The sequence below is a fragment of the Rhinopithecus roxellana genome, chromosome 4, assembly GCF_007565055.1.
Source record: "Rhinopithecus roxellana isolate Shanxi Qingling chromosome 4, ASM756505v1, whole genome shotgun sequence".
Taxonomy (NCBI): domain Eukaryota; kingdom Metazoa; phylum Chordata; class Mammalia; order Primates; family Cercopithecidae; genus Rhinopithecus; species Rhinopithecus roxellana.
The window spans coordinates 161924851-161947296 of record NC_044552.1 but is presented as its reverse complement, the minus strand read 5'-3'; positions in this window follow the sequence as shown (position 1 = coordinate 161947296).

Genomic DNA, 22446 nt, shown 5'->3' with positions numbered 1-22446 from the left:
ATATATATTCTCAAAGTGTCAGGTTTGAGTTATTGTCTACCATAAATTAATATTAAGATCAGTTAAAAATCCTTGTGTAATGAGGTAGAGCAAAGATAAGATAAAATAAAATAAAAGTAGGACCAAAGATAGAGGATGGGAAGATGGAGGGAAGAAAGGGGAAATTATAAATTAAATTAAATTTGTCAGATTATTTGTTGCTCTATGTTTTGTTTTGTCTTTAAAAATACAACTAAATAGTAGCAAGGCAACTCATTAATTCAGCTAATCAATATGTTGAATATAGGCCAGGAGCAGTGGCTCATGCCTGTAATACCAGCACTTTGGGAGGCCGAGGCAGGCAGATTACTTGAAGTCGGGAGTTAACCAGCCTGGCCAACATGGTGAAACCCCATCTCTACTAAAAACACAAAAATTAGCTGAGTGTGGTGGCGGGTACCTGTAATCCCAGCTACTTGAGAGGCTGAGGCAGGAGAATCGCTTGAACCTGGGAGGCGGAGTTTGCAGTGAGCTGAGACAGTGCCACTGCACTCCAGCCTGGGTGATAGATCAAGACTCCATCTCAGAATATATATATGTGTGTGTGTGTGTGTGTGTGTGTGTGTGTGTGTGTGTGTGTAATATAGATAACAATATATCTATACCAAGCAAAAGGGTGTTGTCAGAATATTATATTTTTAGTGTCTGTCAGTACCAGGCATATCAGGTGTACAGAACCAAAATGCCTTTGTTTGTATGTCTCTCAAACTCCTTTAATTGCAGCATTTGTTGTTGTTGTTGTTGAGCTTTTGTATTTGTTTACCTCCTCTATTTAAGGTTTTAGGAATATATGTTTTTAGCGTAAGAGTAAAACTCTTCAGTGATGTATCATCTCAAATTTAAATGAAAAATGCTTTCCTGTTCTTCGTTATTTATACAAGTCTATCTTATAATTTAATCCTAATACAAATGTGTGCTAATACATAGATGCAGCATGAATCCATTCATTAATGTGTATTTTATAGATATTGATGAAATCTTACTAACATTATTTTATCTCTTGGTATAAGCATTGCACCCAAGGATGTACATTTTCCAATTATCTCTACAATTATCTTGTTAGCTGGTACGTACATCCTTATTATTTCTGTTACTGTGAAGACTTTGCTAAGCCCTTTAAAATTACCTTTCAGTTTTCAGTTACTCCTAACAAAACTCTTGTGGCAGAATTTCACTATGTCTAATGCAGATGAAGAAATTGATGAGTACATTGTTTTCCTGAGATTTAATCATTTATATCATACCAAGTCTTATCCACTATAGTATCAGCTAATTTCTGATTAATAACAGTTTGAGGGTGACCACATGTCGTTTCTGTTTATGACAACTTTGAGTTGGTTATCTCAGTGCTTTTCTTAACTGACTTGTATCTAGCAGCCAGTACAGCATAACATTTGATCCTAATTGATACCCAAGTGAATAGCCTCAACAAAGGCCTATAATTAAGGAGTCACATGACTGAAAATGATGAATTCCTTCCTTACCTCCCACTATGCTTCATCTAGAACAGGATTGAAATATATATTGTGACAGGAAGCCTGAAATCCTATGATGATAAACAGAAGCCATTTCTGTTCCAGCCAACCAAGACTCTTAGCCAGTATTACATCCACTTACAGTGGACAAATTAATAATTATTGAAAATGTTTTAAAGTATGCAGAACATAGTAGGTACTTATTAATGGACTAGAAGTTCTATTTAAGTATCATATATGGACTCTTCTTACATATCAAATGAGTTTCCAACAAGTTTGTATAAAAGGTTATGTAGACTCATGTACAAAAAGCAGCAAAAGCAAAATCTTCACATATCTAATCCTCTAAGTAACATTATAGGAATACCACAAGGCAAGAACTGGTCGAACTTCTCACAAATAACAGAACAACTGATGCCTTTAAATCTCTCAAAGACAAAAATTAAATTTTCCTGAGTGGGATGATAAAGGCAGCGTGATTTATCCAGGGTGCATATGTGGTCTATCAAATCTTCTCAATGGAGAAATATTTTTTTAAATTTCTTATAAAGTCACTGTCATCCAGAACCATACTATTTAAAGTTTAACATGGTTTTTCTTTGCTTTTTTCAAATTCCAAATTAGATAAACATGTTATTCTCTCCCCCTCATAAAATCCTTGGTAAGGGATGTATGGTCAAAGTTAGAAAACTTACAGGAAACAAAGACAAAGTGTTTGAAATAAACATCTAACAGATGCAACCCTTAAGAAGGACGTGTGAGAAAGATAAAACTCAGTCTTTCTGGATTGAGCTGTCAGGATGAAGTCACTGAAAAATAGAGAATTATAATTGAAAGAGACATCCAGGTGATATTTCTTTTCAAATGCATACATTCCTCAGTCTATGTGGTAATTCGAACTCTTGAAAGTCTTTACTATAAAATTATCTCATATGACCTGGCCATGATTTCCCTCTCTAAGATAATTCATTACATTTCTTTATATTTTACTCTTCATTTTTTTTTACTTGCTACTCTTCAAGGATGATTATAGGTATATTTTTCCCTTAAATGTTCACCTAAAGTGAAGGATTGATGAAACCCCGTCACTACTAAAAACTACAAAAAATTAGCCAGGCATTGTAGTGGGCACCTGTAGTCCCAGCTACTCAGGAGACTGAGGCAGGAGAATGGCATGAACCCGGGAGGCCGAGCTTGCAGTGAGCCGAAATCGCACCACTGCACTCCAGTCTGGGCGACAGAGCGAGACTCCGTCTCAAAAAATAAATAAATAAAATAAAATGATGTGTTCTGATCATAGTCTTATTGAAATCGACTGACCATAAACTATAAATTGTGTAGTCTTATAAATGTTATTTATATCTGTACAATTCCTACCATCACTCTTTAAAAATAACGTTTCTCAAAAAAATTTTATTAAATGAACAATGGGGCCATATGGATACCATATAGGAAAACACAATTAAGAGTAATAGATTTTGGGGGGCGGAGCAAGATGGCCGAATAGGAACAACTCCAGTCTCCAACTCCCAGCGCGAGCGACACAGAAGACCGGTGATTTCTGCATTTTCAACTGAGGCAAACAGGGTCTGGAGTGGACCTCAAGCAATCTCCAACAGACCAACAGAGAGTCCTTCTGACTGTCAGAAGGAAAACTATCAAACAGGAAGGACACCTATACCAAAACCCCATCAGTTCGTCACCACCATCAAAGACCAGAGACAGATAAAACCACAAAGATGGGGAAGAAGCAGGGCAGAAAAGCTGGAAATTCAAAAAATAAGAGCACATCTCCCCCTGCAAAGGAGCGCAGCCCATCACCAGCAACAGATCAAAGCTGGTCAGAGAATGACTTTGACGAGAGGAGAGAAGAAGGCTTCAGTCCATCAAACTTATCAGAGCTAAAGGAGGAATTACGTACCCAGCGCAAAGAAACTAAAAATCTTGAAAAAAGAGTGGAAGAATTGACAGCTAGACTCATTAATGCAGAGAAGATCATAAACGAAATGACAGAGATGAAAACCATGACACGAGAAATACGTGACAAATGCACAAGCTTCAGTAACCGACTCGATCAACTGGAAGAAAGAGTATCAGCGATTGAAGATCAAATGAATGAAATGAAGCGAGAAGAGAAACCAAAAGAAAAAAGAAGAAAAAGAAATGAGCAAAGCCTGCAAGAAGTATGGGATTACGTAAAAAGACCAAATCTACGTCTGATTGGGGTGCCTGAAAGTGAGGGGGAAAATGGAACCAAGTTGGAAAACACTCTTCAGGATATCATCCAGGAGAACTTCCCCAACCTAGTAGGGCAGGCCAACATTCAAATTCAGGAAATACAGAGAACGCCACAAAGATACTCCTCCAGAAGAGCAACTCCAAGACACATAATTGCCAGATTCACCAAAGTTGAAATGAAGGAAAAAATCTTAAGGGCAGCCAGAGAGAAAGGTCGGGTCACCCACAAAGGGAAGCCCATCAGACTAACAGCAGATCTCTCGGCAGAAACTCTACAAGCCAGAAGAGAGTGGGGGCCAATATTCAACGTTCTTAAAGAAAAGAATTTTAAACCCAGAATTTCATATCCAGCCAAACTAAGTTTCATCAGTGAAGGAGAAATAAAATCCTTTACAGATAAGCAAATGCTTAGAGATTTTGTCACCACCAGGCCTGCCTTACAAGAGACCCTGAAGGAAGCCCTAAACATGGAAAGGAACAACCGGTACCAGCCATCGCAAAAACTTGGCAAAATGTAAAGACCATCGAGGCTAGGAAGAAACTGCATCAACTAACGAGCAAAATAACCAGTTAATATCATAATGGCAGGATCAAGTTCACACATAACAATATTAACCTTAAATGTTAATGGACTAAATGCTCCAATTAAAAGACACAGACTGGCAAACTGGATAAAGAGTCAAGACCCATCAGTCTGCTGTATTCAGGAGACCCATCTCACAGGCAGAGACATACATAGGCTCAAAATAAAGGGATGGAGGAAGATCTACCAAGCAAATGGAGAACAAAAAAAGCAGGGGTTGCAATCCTAGTCTCTGATAAAACAGACTTTAAACCATCAAAGATCAAAAGAGACAAAGAAGGCCATTACATAATGGTAAAGGGATCAATTCAACAGGAAGAGCTAACTCTCCTAAATATATATGCACCCAATACAGGAGCACCCAGATTCATAAAGCAAGTCCTTAGAGACTTACAAAGAGACTTAGACTCCCATACAATAATAATGGGGGACTTCAACACTCCGCTGTCAACATTAGACAGATCAACGAGACAGAAAGTTAACAAGGATATCCAGGAATTGAACTCATCTCTGCACCAAGCGGACCTAATAGACATCTATAGAACTCTCCACCCCAAATCAACAGAATATACATTCTTCTCAGCACCACATCGCACTTATTCCAAAATTGACCACATAATTGGAAGTAAAGTACTCCTCAGCAAATGTAAAAGAACAGAAATTATAACAAACTGTCTCTCAGACCACAGTGCAATCAAACTAGAACTCAGGACTAAGAAACTCAATCAAAACCGCTCAACTACATGGAAACTGAACAACCTGCTCCTGAATGACTACTGGGTACATAACGAAATGAAAGCGGAAATAAAGATGTTCTTTGAAACCAATGAGAACAAAGATACAACATACCAGAATCTCTGGGACACATTTAAAGCAGTGTGTAGAGGGAAATTTATAGCACTAAATGCCCACAAGAGAAAGCAGGAAAGATCTAAAATTGACACTCTAACATCACAATTAAAAGAACTAGAGAGGCAAGAGCAATCACATTCAAAAGCTAGCAGAAGGCAAGAAATAACTAAGATCAGAGCAGAACTGAAGGAGATAGAGACACAAAAAACCCTCCAAAAAATCAATGAATCCAGGAGTTGGTTTTTTGAAAAGATCAACAAAATTGACAGACCGCTAGCAAGGCTAATAAAGAAAAAAAGAGAGAGGAATCAAATAGATGCAATAAAAAATGATAAAGGGGATATCACCACTGACCTCACAGAAATACAAACTACCATCAGAGAATACTATAAACGCCTCTACGCAAATCAACTAGAAAATCTAGAAGAAATGGATAATTTCCTGGACACTTACACTCTCCCAAGGCTAAACCAGGAAGAAGTTGAATCCCTGAATAGACCAATAGCAGGCTCTGAAATTGAGGCAACAATTAATAGCCTACCCACCAAAAAAAGTCCAGGACCAGATGGATTCACAGCTGAATTCTACCAGAGGTACAAGGAGGAGCTGGTACCATTCCTTCTGAAACTATTCCAATCAATAGAAAAAGAGGGAATCCTCCCTAACTCATTTTATGAGGCCAACATCATCCTGATACCAAAGCCTGGCAGAGACACAACAAAAAAAGAGAATTTTAGACCAATATCCCTGATGAACATTGATGCAAAAATCCTCAATAAAATACTGGCAAACCGGATTCAGCAGCACATCAAAAAGCTTATCCACCATGATCAAGTGGGCTTCATCCCTGGGATGCAAGGCTGGTTCAACATTCGCAAATCAATAAACGTAATCCAGCATATAAACAGAACCAAAGACAAGAACCACATGATTGTCTCAATAGATGCAGAAAAGGCTTTTGACAAAATTCAACAGCCCTTCATGCTAAAAACGCTCAATAAATTCGGTATTGATGGAATGTACCTCAAAATAATAAGAGCTATTTATGACAAACCCACAGCTAATATCATACTGAATGGGCAAAAACTGGAAAAATTCCCTTTGAAAACTGGCACAAGACAGGGATGCCCTCTCTCACCACTCCTATTCAACATAGTGTTGGAAGTTCTGGCTAGGGCAATCAGGCAAGAGAAAGAAATCAAGGGTATCCAGTTAGGAAAAGAAGAAGTCAAATTGTCCCTGTTTGCAGATGACATGATTGTATATTTAGAAAACCCCATCGTCTCAGCCCAAAATCTCCTTAAGCTGATAAGCAACTTCAGCAAAGTCTCAGGATACAAAATTAATGTGCAAAAATCACAAGCATTCTTATACACCAGCAACAGACAAGCAGAGAGCCAAATCAGGAATGAACTTCCATTCACAATTGCTTCAAAGAGAATAAAATACCTAGGAATCCAGCTTACAAGGGATGTAAAGGACCTCTTCAAGGAGAACTACAAACCACTGCTCAGTGAAACCAACGAGGACACAAACAAATGGAAGAACATACCATGCTCATGGATAGGAAGAATCAATATCGTGAAAATGGCCATACTCCCCAAGGTTATTTATAGATTCAATGCCATCCCCATCAAGCTACCAATGACTTTCTTCACAGAATTGGAAAAAACTGCTTTAAAGTTCATATGGAACCAAAAAAGAGCCCGCATTGCCAAGACAATCCTAAGTCAAAAGGACAAAGCTGGAGGCGTCACGCTACCTGACTTCAAACTATACTACAAGGCTACAGTAACCAAAACAGCATGGTACTGGTACCAAAACAGAGATATAGACCAATGGAACAGAACAGAGTCCTCAGAAATAATACCGCACATCTACAGCCATCTGATCTTTGACAAACCTGAGAGAAACAAGAAATGGGGAAAGGATTCCCTATTTAATAAATGGTGCTGGGAAAATTGGCTAGCCATAAGTAGAAAGCTGAAACTGGATCCTTTCCTTACCCCTTATACGAAGATTAATTCAAGATGGATTAGAGACTTAAATGTTAGACCTAATACCATAAAAACCCTAGAAGAAAATCTAGGTAGTACCATTCAGGACATAGGCATGGGCAAGGACTTCATGTCTAAAACACCAAAAGCAACGGCAGCAAAAGCCATAATTGACAAATGGGATCTCATTAAACTAAAGAGCTTTTGCACAGCAAAAGAAACTACCATCAGAGTGAACAGGCAACCTACAGAATGGGAGAAAATTTTTGCAACCTACTCATCTGACAAAGGGCTAATATCCAGAATCTACAAAGAACTCAAACAAATATACGAGAAAAAAACAAACAACCCCATCAAAAAGTGGGGAAAGGATATGAACAGACATTTCTCAAAAGAAGATATTCATACAGCCAACAGACACATGAAAAAATGCTCATCATCACTGGCCATCAGAGAAATGCAAATCAAAACCACAATGAGATACCATCTCACACCAGTTAGAATGGCAATCATTAAGAAGTCAGGAAACAACAGGTGTTGGAGAGGATGTGGAGAAATAGGAACACTTTTACACTGTTGGTGGGATTGTAAACTAGTTCAACCATTATGGAAAACAGTATGGCAATTCCTCAAGGATCTAGAACTAGATGTACCATATGACCCAGCCATCCCACTACTGGGTATATACCCAAAGGATTATAAATTAGTCTACTACAAAGACACATGTACACGTATGTTTATTGCGGCACTATTCACAATAGCAAAGACTTGGAATCAACCCAAATGTCCATCTGTGACAGACTGGATTAAGAAAATGTGGCACATATACACCATGGAATACTATGCAGCCATAAAAAAGGATGAGTTTGCGTCCTTTGTAGGGACATGGATGCAGCTGGAAACCATCATTCTTAGCAAACTATCACAAGAACAGAAAACCAAACACCGCATGTTCTCACTCATAGGTGGGAACTGAACAATGAGATCACTTGGACTCGGGAAGGGGAACATCACACACTGGGGTCTATCATGGGGAGGGGGGAGGGGGGAGGAGGGAGGGATTGCATTGGGGAGTTATACATGATATAAATGATGAATTGATGGGTGCTGACGAGTTGATGGGTGCAGCACACCAACATGGTATAAGTATACATATGTAACAAACCTGCACGTTATGCACATGTACCCTAGAACTTAAAGTATAATAAAAAAAAAAAAAAAAAAAAAAAAAGAGTAATAGATTTTAAGCAGTTCTCATAATAGATGTCTGAAAACATACTACACATGTTCCCTGGCATTTGGCATTGTTTTAGAAAAATGCTTTGCAAATTCCCACTAATGCTTTTGTTTTAGAGTATCTTGTAGTCTCCCCATTAAACTGAATGACCTCAACAAGAGCAGAGCAAGGCTGTTTTGGCAGAAGGACAAAGGACGCTTTCCCCTCAGCTCATAACAAATTGCTTTCATTAAGAACAAATGGTCTTGGAGTATTATTCTACTTGAGTCTCTTCCTGGTGGCAAGCCTAAAGGGGAGACCCAATGTTGACTGTAAACAATAAGAATGGGTCTCAGAAAGTAGAATGTCCTCCTATAGTTTAAAAACATCCTATTCTAGGAGCATGAGATGGGCCACATCCAACCATAAAACACCAATTTGTCATGACTTTCAATAGTTATGTCATTTCAGGTTTTATTTATGATTAAGAAAATCTAATTAAGATGGACTATATAGTATCAGAAATTTATTGGATCTACTATGTCTATTATTAGAAATATTGACTTTCTGATGTTGCAGTTAGGAATTAATTCTTTATAGATATCTTAAAAGAAGCCTCTAGCACACTTATTTCAAGATCTTTCTACACCATCTAGAACTGGATCTTTAGGGAAATAGTCATTTCAAATATCTTTTTAAAATTCTTGCAAATATGAAAGTATGCAACAGAAAACAAAAATAAAACAGATTTTAGGTTAAGTACAAAATAACGTAAAGGAAAGTCATAACATAATAGACAAATAATATTCTGTGTTTATGGTTTCAGCTGATTTTTTGGAATCACTATTTTTTTTCTTATAAACTTCTGGTCAGTGAGGCTTTTAAAAAGACTATAATTTATAGACATTTCATAATATGACCTTTAGCTCTTCCCTATTTTTTTTTTTTTTTTTTTTTTTTTTTTTTTTATTATACTTTAAGTTCTAGGGTACATGTGCATAACGTGCAGGTTTGTTACATATGTATACTTATGCCATGTTGGTGTGCTGCACCCATCAACTCGTCAGCACCCATCAATTCATCATTTATATCTTGTATAACTCCCCAATGCAAACCCTCCCTCCTCCCCCCTCCCCCCTCCCCATGATAGGCCCCAGTGCGTGATGTTCCCCTTCCCGAGTCCAAGTGATCTCATTGTTCAGTTCCCACCTATGAGTGAGAACATGCGGTGTTTGGTTTTCTGTTCTTGTGATAGTTTGCTAAGAATGATGGTTTCCAGCTGCATCCATGTCCCTACAAAGGACGCAAACTCATCCTTTTTTATGGCTGCATAGTATTCCATGGTGTATATGTGCCACATTTTCTTAATCCAGTCTGTGACAGATGGACATTTGGGTTGATTCCAAGTCTTTGCTATTGTGAATAGTGCCGCAATAAACATACGTGTACATGTGTCTTTGTAGTAGAATAATTTATAATCCTTTGGGTATATACCCAGTAGTGGGATGGCTGGGTCATAAGGTACATCTAGTTCTAGATCCTTGAGGAATTGCCATACTGTTTTCCATAATGGTTGAACTAGTTTACAATCCCACCAACAGTGTAAAAGTGTTCCTATTTCTCCACATCCTCTCCAACACCTGTTGTTTCCTGACTTCTTAATGATTGCCATTCTAACTGGTGTGAGATGGTATCTCATTGTGGTTTTGATTTGCATTTCTCTGATGGCGAGTGATGATGAGCATTTTTTCATGTGTCTGTTGGCTGTATGAATATCTTCTTTTGAGAAATGTCTGTTCATATCCTTTCCCCACTTTTTGATGGGGTTGTTTGTTTTTTTCTCGTATATTTGTTTGAGTTCTTTGTAGATTCTGGATATTAGCCCTTTGTCAGATGAGTAGGTTGCAAAAATTTTCTCCCATTCTGTAGGTTGCCTGTTCACTCTGATGGTAGTTTCTTTTGCTGTGCAAAAGCTCTTTAGTTTAATGAGATCCCATTTGTCAATGTTTGCTTTTGCTGCCGTTGCTTTTGGTGTTTTAGACATGAAGTCCTTGCCCATGCCTATGTCCTGAATGGTACTACCTAGATTTTCTTCTAGGGTTTTTATGGTATTAGGTCTAACATTTAAGTCTCTAATCCATCTTGAATTAATCTTCGTATAAGGGGTAAGGAAAGGATCCAGTTTCAGCTTTCTACTTATGGCTAGCCAATTTTCCCAGCACCATTTATTAAATAGGGAATCCTTTCCCCATTTCTTGTTTCTCTCAGGTTTGTCAAAGATCAGATGGCTGCAGATGTGTGGTATTATTTCTGAGGACTCTGTTCTGTTCCATTGATCTATATCTCTGTTTTGGTACCAGTACCATGCTGTTTTGGTGACTGTAGCCTTGTAGTATAGTTTGAAGTCAGGTAGCGTGACGCCTCCAGCTTTGTCCTTTTGACTTAGGATTGTCTTGGCAATGCGGGCCCTTTTTTGGTTCCATATGAACTTTAAAGCAGTTTTTTCCAATTCTGTGAAGAAACTCATTGGTAGCTTGATGGGGATGGCATTGAATCTATAAATAACCTTGGGGAGTATGGCCATTTTCACGATATTGATTCTTCCTATCCATGAGCATGGTATGTTCTTCCATTTGTTTGTGTCCTCTTTTATTTCACTGAGCAGTGGTTTGTAGTTCTCCTTGAAGAGGTCCTTTACATCCCTTGTAAGCTGGATTCCTAGGTATTTGATTCTCTTTGAAGCAATTGTGAATGGAAGTTCATTCCTGATTTGGCTCTCTGCTTGTCTGTTACTGGTGTATAAGAATGCTTGTGATTTTTGCACATTAATTTTGTATCCTGAGACTTTGCTGAAGTTGCTTATCAGCTTAAGGAGATTTTGGGCTGAGACGATGGGGTTTTCTAAATATACAATCATGTCATCTGCAAACAGGGACAATTTGACTTCTTCCTTTCCTAACTGAATACCCTTGATTTCTTTCTCTTGCCTGATTGCCCTAGCCAGAACTTCCAACACTATGTTGAATAGGAGTGGTGAGAGAGGGCATCCCTGTCTTGTGCCAGTTTTCAAAGGGAATTTTTCCAGTTTTTGCCCATTCAGTATGATATTAGCTGTGGGTTTGTCATAAATAGCTCTTATTATTTTGAGGTACGTTCCATCAATACCGAATTTATTGAGCGTTTTTAGCATGAAGGGCTGTTGAATTTTGTCAAAAGCCTTTTCTGCATCTATTGAGACAATCATGTGGTTCTTGTCTTTGGTTCTGTTTATATGCTGGATTACGTTTATTGATTTGCGAATGTTGAACCAGCCTTGCATCCCAGGGATGAAGCCCACTTGATCATGGTGGATAAGCTTTTTGATGTGCTGCTGAATCCGGTTTGCCAGTATTTTATTGAAGCTCTTCCCTATTTTTAAAGCATGCTTGATTTTGACATAATTTAGAGTTAGTATTTAATACCTGAAAAATAAGTTCTAAGCATGCATGTCAACTACTCTTCGTAATGCTATTTTGTTACTTTGATTACTGCATTTCATCTTCACTATGCATTTATAAATCTCAGTTTTCAGTTTACTACAACTCAGCATTTTAAAATGAATCAGATTTCTAGCTGCAAATGATGTTTTAAAAGGAAGATTAAAAACCAGCTAAGCTGGAGCACTTCAAAAGCTCATTGGTCTTGCCCTAAGCAAGAAGTTGAGAAGAGAGGAGGGAGCCATAAGATGCACATTTCGTGTTTGAATAAGGGATTGATTTAGAGAAGAACTCCAGGCTAACTGAGACAGACGATGGTAATTTTCTATTCTTCCAGTGCTCTGTCAATAAAAGAACATTAGAGATTCTCTCCTCTAAAGAAGCAGTTTACATTTGGGGTTCATCATTGTCATCAAAAAACATTTTTTGCTATTCACACAGCAGTTTCTCCACAGGAAGCAGTATGGATTGCATTGAGTATGAGAAGGACCCATGGAAGAGTCACCATTATTTAATAAATTCTTACATCATTACGAGGTAGGTGATAAATAGTATCTTTTCCTTGACCTCTGCAGCTTCATCTACACATGTCAGGAGAAGACAAATAGATACATAAACCCTTTTTAAAATCAAGTAAAACCAAAGAAAAAAAGAAAACACCCATAAGTGATTCTATTAAAATACTGTAGATAAATTAATACTCTTCATTTATATTGCCTATGCATATGATCACTCTTTTATTCCTTAAGTTATTTACTTTAGCCTTACAACTATTTTTTAGGAGTGCCTATTATGTGCCATCATTGAGATGCAAAAATCAAAGTTTTAATTGAAAAAAAGAATCACGATTTATCTTCAATGACCAATACTTTTTAGGTTTGAGCAAAGCATAGACCTCGGTGTCCTGAAAGCGACACAACTGTTCCTCCTGGGGCTGTAATTCTTGGTTCAGATTTGACAGCCCATGATCCAAGTTGGTTTTGTCCTTGGTAGCAGGGCCCCTCATTTGGAAAGGAAGTCCTTTTCTCTGAAACTTGTTTAAGAACATTTTCCTATTTCTTTCTCTCATTTGCAGTGATTGATTCTGACTATATGGTAAGCTCTGAAAAATCTACATATATTCTGATTCTACTTGATTCTATGTTGAACCTTGACATAGTACTCCATTCTCTTTCTCTGCCTTGGCTCTTTGGATGGGGTCAAAAGGTGTTTAACCTGAAGCAGACATTTTATCGTGCTTCTTTTTCCACCTGTCAGAGTATTTACAATGGTTGATAAAATGTACTATTATGTCACATATTATCAGAAGGTAACAACCAATGTCACCCAATGTATTAACCAATGTTACTATGCACTTCAAAATATTAATCACAAGGGATGCTTCTAGATGTAACATAGAAAAAGTTTTATAAGTCAAAGGAATTTGTAAAAAAAAAAAAAAGTGAAATAAGCATTTTTCATTGATGGTTGTCTCATAGCTTTATAATATGCTAATAAGCACATGAATTTCCAAAAAGAGATGGGGCTAGAGGCTGTTCACTATCTCTAGACCTGTTTGATCAAGATGTTTCCACTTTTTATTTATAAAAATACTAAAATTATTTAAGGCTTTCTGCAGAACCCACTTTGGAGAATACTGTTGCTCAGATAAATAATACAAGCTGAAAAGTCTTCAAGTATAAATTCTCATGATATTTGGACAAATTGTCAAGATTTAATTTTTATGTGAATAATTTTTTAAAACAGGTTCTTGAAATGTCTAAGATTGACCAAACATATCTACTCTTATTTAAAGTTTTTCATAATCAGCAAACTATTTCTCCTTGCTCCTGGTCAAATAAAAAATAATTACAACACTGTCATGTCTAATTACTATCAGATCTAGAATGACAACAACCTAAAATAATTACGTGACACAACCTCTTATAAATCTATGTAACTAGGCCATAGCTAAAAAAACTGAAGTTTCTAGAAGATACGTACATATAGAGAGATACACATGTTATAACAAGATATACATATATCATTTTTAATATGTATTGTACATTATATAATATTATAATATATATTTCAGCCAGGGCCCAACTTACAATGGCCAATGATAGTTAATAACAGGCTAAAAATTGATGGAGCTCATAAACTATGTCTTAATCATTTTTGTTTCCTCCATAGCAGGAAACATAGTGGTCAGTACAAAGTTGTCATGAATATATAATGTGAAAAAATACGTGGTGGTAGGAGGAAAAAAGAGAAAGAAGAAGGAAGAAAAATGAAGGTCGTACTATATGTGTATTTACTTAAGTCATTCTCTAAGTATTGGATATTTTTAGTATTTTACATCCTGTGCTAACCACAAACACAAGTATAAGATAGCCTAGACTCAGGAACACCTGACCTAGTAGAAGAGACAAATGTATTAATAAATAACACATTAATAAGGTGATAGGTCTGTAACAGAGGCATGTAAAATTACAATGACTAAGGAGACAGAAATTACCCCTGAGCAGGAAAGAAGTCTTTCAGGAGCAAGTAATGTCTAGATTGAGGTTTTAAGGATTTCATCATATAGATAATAGAGAGTGCATTACAGACAGAGAAAATATCATCAGCAATTACACAGAGAACTCAAAAGGTATATTGTATTCGGGAAACAGCATGCCCAAGAAAGTATTATTAGAAAGAATGGGGCTCAGAGATTGGTGGGGAAGTGCTTAGATGCTATGCTGAGAATTTGGACATTAGTCCTATAGATTCATATTTCTTGTATTTACTTGAGTAAGAGATGTTTTAAAGTATTGATGAAAAAATCAATAATGATTTATGACTTAAATAGAGAATATAAAACCCCTATCAGAAACTAATTAATTGTAACAAAATGTATCAATAGATTCCAAAATAATGTCAGAAATACATAATGAATTTGCAGAACAAATGCATAATGCATAATTAATTTATACCAACATAATACAATAGACATTGTACAACTTAAAGGGAAAGGTGATAAATGATGCCTATTCATTAATGGCAATTTATTAAAGACAATGCATAATGTAATCACATTTGTGGCTTCCTGGAATGCTTAGCTGTTGCATATCATTCAAAACAACTATTTAAAGGCCTTTACATATATATCATTCAAAGTTAGTTACTGAAGAAAAACTGTTACCATTACATATTTCCATTTTTCTCCATAGAACATAATTTGGGAACCACTGCAGTACACAATGGGGAAAGAAATAAAAACAAGCAAAGAAGCTCACCTTGGCAAGAAGATATATTCTGTATATGAAACCTAACTGTATTAGTCCATTCTCATGCTGCTATCTGCCCAAGACTGGGTAATTTATAAAGAAAAGAGGTTTAATTGACTCACAGTTCTGCAGGGCTGGGGAGGCAACAGGAAACTTACAATCACGGAGGAAGAGGAAGCAAACATGTCTCTCTTCACATGGAGGCAGGAAGGAGAAGTGCTGAGCAAAGGAGGAAAAGCCCCTTATAAAACCATCAGATCTCATGAGAACTCACTCAACAAGAACAGCTTGGGAGTAACCACCCCCATTATTCAATTACCTCCCACTGCTTCCCTCCCATGACATATGGGGATTATGGGAACTTTGATTCAAGATGACATTTGGGTGGGGATACAGCCAAACCATATCACCAACTGAAAAGCAACAATATCTAGAAAACCTCTTAAAAAGTGTTGATACTAATAAAAGTTTCAAGCATCATGGTAGAAAAATGTGGTCATCTTTATTAGAAAAGCCCTATGATGCCAAAAATGTAACTATGCCAAAAACATGACTGCCTTCCTGTTTATGGAAGCTTACAAACTTGGGAAGGAAACCGACTAAACTTTGAATCAGTGTCAATAAAAGATATTTTTTAAACATATGAAAACATAGGCAAAACTAAATTATCTTTGAAAGCAGATGAAAATGACCAATTTAAATGAATGAGTGTAGATTTTAATTTATATTTCTAATTCTTCAGATTTTCTATTGTTATCATTGCTACTTATTAAGTTTACAATGAAGATAACAAAAAAATCAAAAACGAAACAAAACCAAAAGAAAATTTTAAAACCAGTAAGCTTTGGAGCCAGATATACTTAGAATAAAATAGCAGATGTGCCACAATCTATTAGATTGCCCCTGAGTTACTTTGTTTACCACTGTGAGACAGTATTTTGCTTTTGCTTTTTGTTTTAATCTTCAAAATTAAGAAAGTCATTTCATTGTGCTGTGTCAAAGATTAAATAAATTAATATTGACTTCCTAGAATCATATCTGATACATACTACCTTAGTTTGAGTTCCCACAAAAAGAGCCCCATAGACAAGACCAGAATTTAAATACTTTTTTTGGAAAGTCATCCAGGAAATGGTTGCAGATAAGTGGAGAAGTGAGAAGGGAAAGGGAATAAAACCAATGACCTGTGCATTGTCAGGTCGGCTACCCCTGGGGACCACTGCTCTACTTGAAAACTGAGGCTTAAAGACTTAAATTACTTTTCCAAGCCCATGCAGCCAAAGAATGGCAGAGCTAGATTCTGAAGTGTGCTACCTCTTACCATGGCCTAAATAGTTAACCAGTGCCCAGGATCAATGCTTACAGTCTGACATGAAGCAATTACTCAGCACACTGCTGTGTATTCTGTGAGATAATGTAAAAAGGACTTTATAGTTCTCCCAACCAAGGGTGAGGAAAATGGAGGCTTTATCCACTGAATCTCCATCTATGATTGCCCAATGGCTGGATCCCTACAGCCTAGGGGCCGGCTGGGTGAGAGGTAACATGTACCCTCAGCATATCACAAGTGTTAAATGTTAAAATCCATAGCCATCGATTTGAATTGGCCGTTTTTCACTAACTACTCTTCTGTAAGTGGAAAATATAGTGGGACAATGACAGCATCTTCTATACAGAGTAAACTCCTAATCCTATGAGTAGGCATTAGATGTTGCCTGGACTTATATCCTCAGTACATGGCTGTCATAATAGGTACTGAACAAATGGATGAATGAATGAATGTAGTTTGGAAACAAATATAAGTTATCTTTCCACAGAACTACAAGTTTCTCAGAAGTCAGCAAGAATTTATTTGAATAATAATAAATATCATTATTAGGCTCTTTATATTTGTCATCCCAAACTAATCTCATTTATATGTAGTATTTTATGTGCTCTTCCAAGAACTTTATGAGGTAGGTCTGTTATTGCCCATTTGCCTAGTTGAAAACTGAGGCTTAAAGACTTAAATTACTTTTCCAAGCTCATGCACCTAAGGAATGGCAGAGCTAGATTTTGAAGTGTGCTGCCTCTTACCATGGCCTAAATAGTTAACCAGTACCCAGGACTGGTGCTTACAGCCTGACATGGAGCAAAAATCAGCTGTGTTGATGAGTAAGTGGAGGTTGATAATTTGGGCTTTTGTTTAAGGCGCTAAAGACCTAGTGGAAGATGTGAGTGTCTAGACAGTTCAGAGCAGCAAGAGGGCTCTGGCCTGGGTGCCTGGGGATAGGAATATCCAGTAAGGCAGGAGAGTCAGACCAAAGATTACCATAGCCTGTTTTAAGTTTCAATTCAGGATCAGTTCTAAGATATAGACCAATATAAAATGCATCCTTATTCTTTTGTCATTGTCCTCTTGCCTCCTTCTACCTCCTATTTTACACCCCAGGTGAGCACCATGCCATCTATCTGTAGTATGTGGCTACAATCAAAGGAAAATAATTTTTAAAACTCTAATGACTTACTTTTTGTATGAGATACATTAGAAGTGAATTTTAGCCTGTGTCATCTAATTCCTCCCTCAGGCAAACAGAGAAACCACTGTAGACATCAAAAGGAAACTCTCCAAAATGTATATAAAATGGCATTCCAAAATCTGGCTTTGCAAAACAATGTGTGTCAGTGAGTTCAATATGGTAGTAGCTAGAGACTGATTACGACTTAGAACAACTTTGGTCTCAAAATCAAATTCTGCCAGGAATTGCCTTCTTGAGCATTTATCCCAGAGAAATGAAAACCTATGTTCATCCAAAAGCCTGTACATGAATGTTCATGGTAGATTTCTTTTGTGAACACTGGAATCAAGGAAGGTCAGGCAATTTTTATTAAAATGTGGTCTGGGGACTACATTTAATTATTTTTATTAGAAGTGCTTTGAATACAGAATCACCAGGTAAAACAACCAGCAATGCTGTAGAGTGGACGAATGGTAAAATACACTGTGGTACACCCATACCATGGAATACTATTTAACAATAAAAAGAAACAAACCACTGATACATACAGCAACTTAGACACAGCTAAAAGGAATTATGCTGAGGTAGATAAGTCAATCTCCCAAGATTATATGCTGTACAATTGCACATATATAACACTGAAATGATAAAAATATAGCACTAGAAAACAGATAAGTTTTGCCAGGTCTCAGGACCAGGAGGGGGTGATTTAGGTACGGTTACGAAAGGGCAGCATCAGGCTCATTGTGGTGACAGAAATGTTCTGTATGCTGATTACGTAAGTGTCGATTCCTCTTTGTAATATTGTGGTATATTTTCCAAGGTGTTGCCATCAGAGAAAACTGAGTAAAAGGTCCATTGAATCTCTCTGAATTATTTTTTTTCAATGGAAATTACAACTCTAATTAGCTCCAAATAAAAAGTTTAATCCAAAAATATCTGAATAAGTGGTTAAACTAAATGTTCAATATGGTAGTAGCTAGAGATTGATAAATGCTTGATGTATTGTAAACATAATGCATCCATTATCAGTCCCCATTCAGGGAAGTGACCAGATGGATATGGATTAGTGAGGTATTTTAATCAGTGTGGGATTCTTGAAAAGGTCAGTCAATGACAGAAAAAAAAAATGTCAAAGATAAAGGAAAATTTGGAAAGGATTCCATTGGAGAAATACTTCTTTTGTAATGTAACAGTTGAGTGCACAATTTGTGATCAATATTTGTATTTATGGGGCTGGCATCTCAACATTTACTGGCAAAAGATATTCCATCTCTTTGATCTTTGATTTCTTTATTTGGAAAATGCTAATAACGTATACACTTTAGGACTACGAAGCAGTTTAAATGAATAAGAGCTCAAAACAAATGTAAGAATGAATAAGAATCGTTTCAGGTAGCCTCCCTGATTAAGAGATTTATTAGCTTCATATTGATAATGAAGGAATTGAAACAATGACAATCACTTGAAACAATGTCAAGCACTGCAAATATTGTTTGTAGTTTCAAACTAGCAAACATACAGAAAAAAATATAATGTATGTACGTTGATTGCTTTCTAAGTAGCATATTTGAAAAAAGAATTCTCAACTAATTATTTGACTTTATAAAAATTCTCAGGAATCAAGCAGCTGAGTTTTTAACACAGTTCTGCCACTCAATAGTTGTGTTACCTTTGGGAAGTCATTTAATTTCTGTTAAGTCCCCAATTTCTTGTCTGTTAAGTTGTAACAATATTACCTAATCACAGGACTGGTATGAGGAGTAAATGAGATGGCACATAGTAGACAGTAACACAATCCTAGGCAGAGTAAGAGCTCCTTAAATGTTAGCCACCTCAATTATTTTTTATTTTAATGATAATAATGATGACGGGTATGACAATCAAAGTTGAAATAATATTTCCTGATATTGCAAAGGTAAATGAATACCTGCAGTTGATATACTCCAAAGCCCAATGAAAATTCTGCTAGTATTAATGAGAAGATACTGTCAGCAGTACCTATTAGTGCTTCCTGAAAAGGAATAAGTTCTACTTTATTTTGTCACAGGTTACACCTATGTTTGTTTGTTACTGACCAGATGTTTTGGGGTGTGCATGCATGTTTGTGTGTGTGTGTGTGTGTGTAGCAATAGCTCATAGCTTTCATCGTATTTTCTAATGGATCTCTGCCCCTCAAAATGTTAAGAAACCAGCAATTTGCATCATTATTCTTGTTTGGTATCACATTGGTTAAATAGTTTTTGTAATTTGTCCAAACTTGGTCCGTTTGTGCTACCATGACATAGAACCTGAGACTGATTAATTTATAATGAACAGGAATTTATTGAATCATGGTTTTGGAGGCTGGGAAGTCCATGATCAAGGGGCCAGCATATTGCAAGAGTCTTCTGGTCACATCATCCAATGGTGGAAAGCAGAAAGGCAAGAGAAGGCAAGACAGATAGCAAGAGTTTGAATTGGCAGCCTCAAGCCCTTTTGTGAATGGGCATACATCCATTTACGAAGGTGGAGCCCTTGTGGCCTAAACACCTCCTGTTAGGCACCACTTCCCAAAATTGTGGCATGGGGGTTTAAGTTTCCAACACATGCTTTTGGGGGAACACATTCAAACCATAGCAACTATTTACTATTTAAAGAATTGTTTCTAGGAGAAAATGTGTTCCATCTGTCAGGCAACTGGCTTCCCAAGAGAAATGGTGGAAAACTTCCCATGTGTAAGAAACCAGGGATTGCTATTCTGTCAGAGATGCCCCGCGAACGTGAACAGAGTATGAGAGTTTCACGCTACCCAATCTTATACTTCCCATGCCTGCGCTCCATGTTCCACATCTGATTTCAACTTTCAAGGATTCAGCTTCCATAGTCACCATCCTGGCATATAAGGATTCTCCAATGCAAGCAGTATAACTTCTTTTAAAGGAAAGTTATTTTCATGAACTGCCAAGAGTATGCTTTCAGCTTGAAAAGCTATGTCTCGTTCAATAAAAATGCCTACTATTATCATAACAAAGGAGGAGTTTTGCCTCAAAAACTAGTTTTTTTCTAAAAGTTTATTATCGTGGAATTTTAGTGCTAGTTTTTAAACTTTTTATTACATTCTTGTTGTTGCATACAAAAGGATATCTGTAAAATATGTAACTTATGAGGCCCAATAATCAATCCAGTTTATTTTTAAGACAGAACATTCTAATTTCTTTTCTCTAACAATGACCCACTCAGTTCATGGGGAAGGAACACATTATCTGACATTAATGCTTTCCAAAATTAGCCCCAAAATGACTGTTCAAGGAACATTGTAAATTTTTAATTTTTTTTTTTTTTTTAGATAGGGTCCTGCTCTGTCACCCAGGCTAGAGTGCGGTGGCATGATCATGGATCATGGCTCACTGCAGCCTCCACCTCCCTGGCTCAAGCCATCCTCCCACCTCCACCTCCCAAGTAGCTGGGACTACAAGTGCACACCCACACACTCGGCTAATTTTTGTATATTTTGTAGAGATGGGGTTTTGCCATGTTGCCCAGGCTTGTCTCGAATTCCTAAGATAAGTCACCTACTTCGGCCTCCCAGAGTGCTAGAATTACAGGCATAAGCCACCATGCCCAGCCCAATTTTTAATCTGTATGTACATATTTTCTTATCAGGCATCCACACTGAATTGATTAGCTTTTTCCTCAAATGAGGTCTCTGTATGCTCACATTGGGGTTAGCTGCTACACATGCCTACTGAGAGGTTGCAGCAGACTTTCTGTCATTCCAAACTGGGGTCTCTGTTGTGTGCCAATTACCATTTTATTGTGCCTGCTTGTTGCAAAACACATTTAAGTGTCTCTGATCACCATGCTAAACTCACCTCCACCCGAAACAGGAACACATGCCTAGAAACAAAGAAAGACTTTTAGTATACCCATCACCCAAATAGTGCACGTTGTATTCGATAGGTAATTTTTCATCCCTCACCCCTCTTTCCATCCTCTCCACTTCTGAGACTCCAATGTCCATTATACCACTCGGTATGCCCCTGCATATCATAGCTTAGCTCCCACTTATAGGTGAGAACCTGTGGTATTTGGTTTCCCTTTCCTGAGTTACTGCACTTTGGATAACAGCCTCCAGTTACAACCAAGTTGCTGCAAAAGACATTATTTCATTATTTTTCAAGGCTGAGTATTATCTCATGGTATGTGTGTGTGTGTGTGTGTATATAACATTTTCTTATTATATATATTTTTGTATATATGTTTTCTTACGTAATATATGTGTGTGTGTGTATATATATACATATATATATTATCCAGTCATTGGTTGGCAAGCACTTAGGTTGATTTCCATCCTCTTTGCAATTGTGAATTGTGTAGTTTCCCATTATTCCACTGAAATAAGTATGCAGAAAAAATATTCGGAATATTGCCTATGTGATTAGGCTGGGCAACTCTTTTTCACTTTTTTTTAAAAACAAGAATAGACTTAAGTATACATGAAACTAGGGTAGAAAAACTGGTTATTAATGAAAATGTAGACACAATATTTAACCCTTCCCTTAGGTCTTTAATTTATCATTTAAAGTTACATACCAGGCTAAAGTTATGCGGAACTTTGAAAACATAAAAATGCATGGTTATATTACATAGTCATGCACTGTACAGACATTTCAATCAACAGATGGCATATACAACTGTAGTCCCACAAGATTATAATGGAGCTGAAAAACTCCTATTGCCTAGTGACACTGTAGCTGTCATAACGTCAACTTATACAGCAGAACACATTACTCAGGTGTTTGTGGTGATGCTGGAATAAACAAACCGACTGCACTGCCA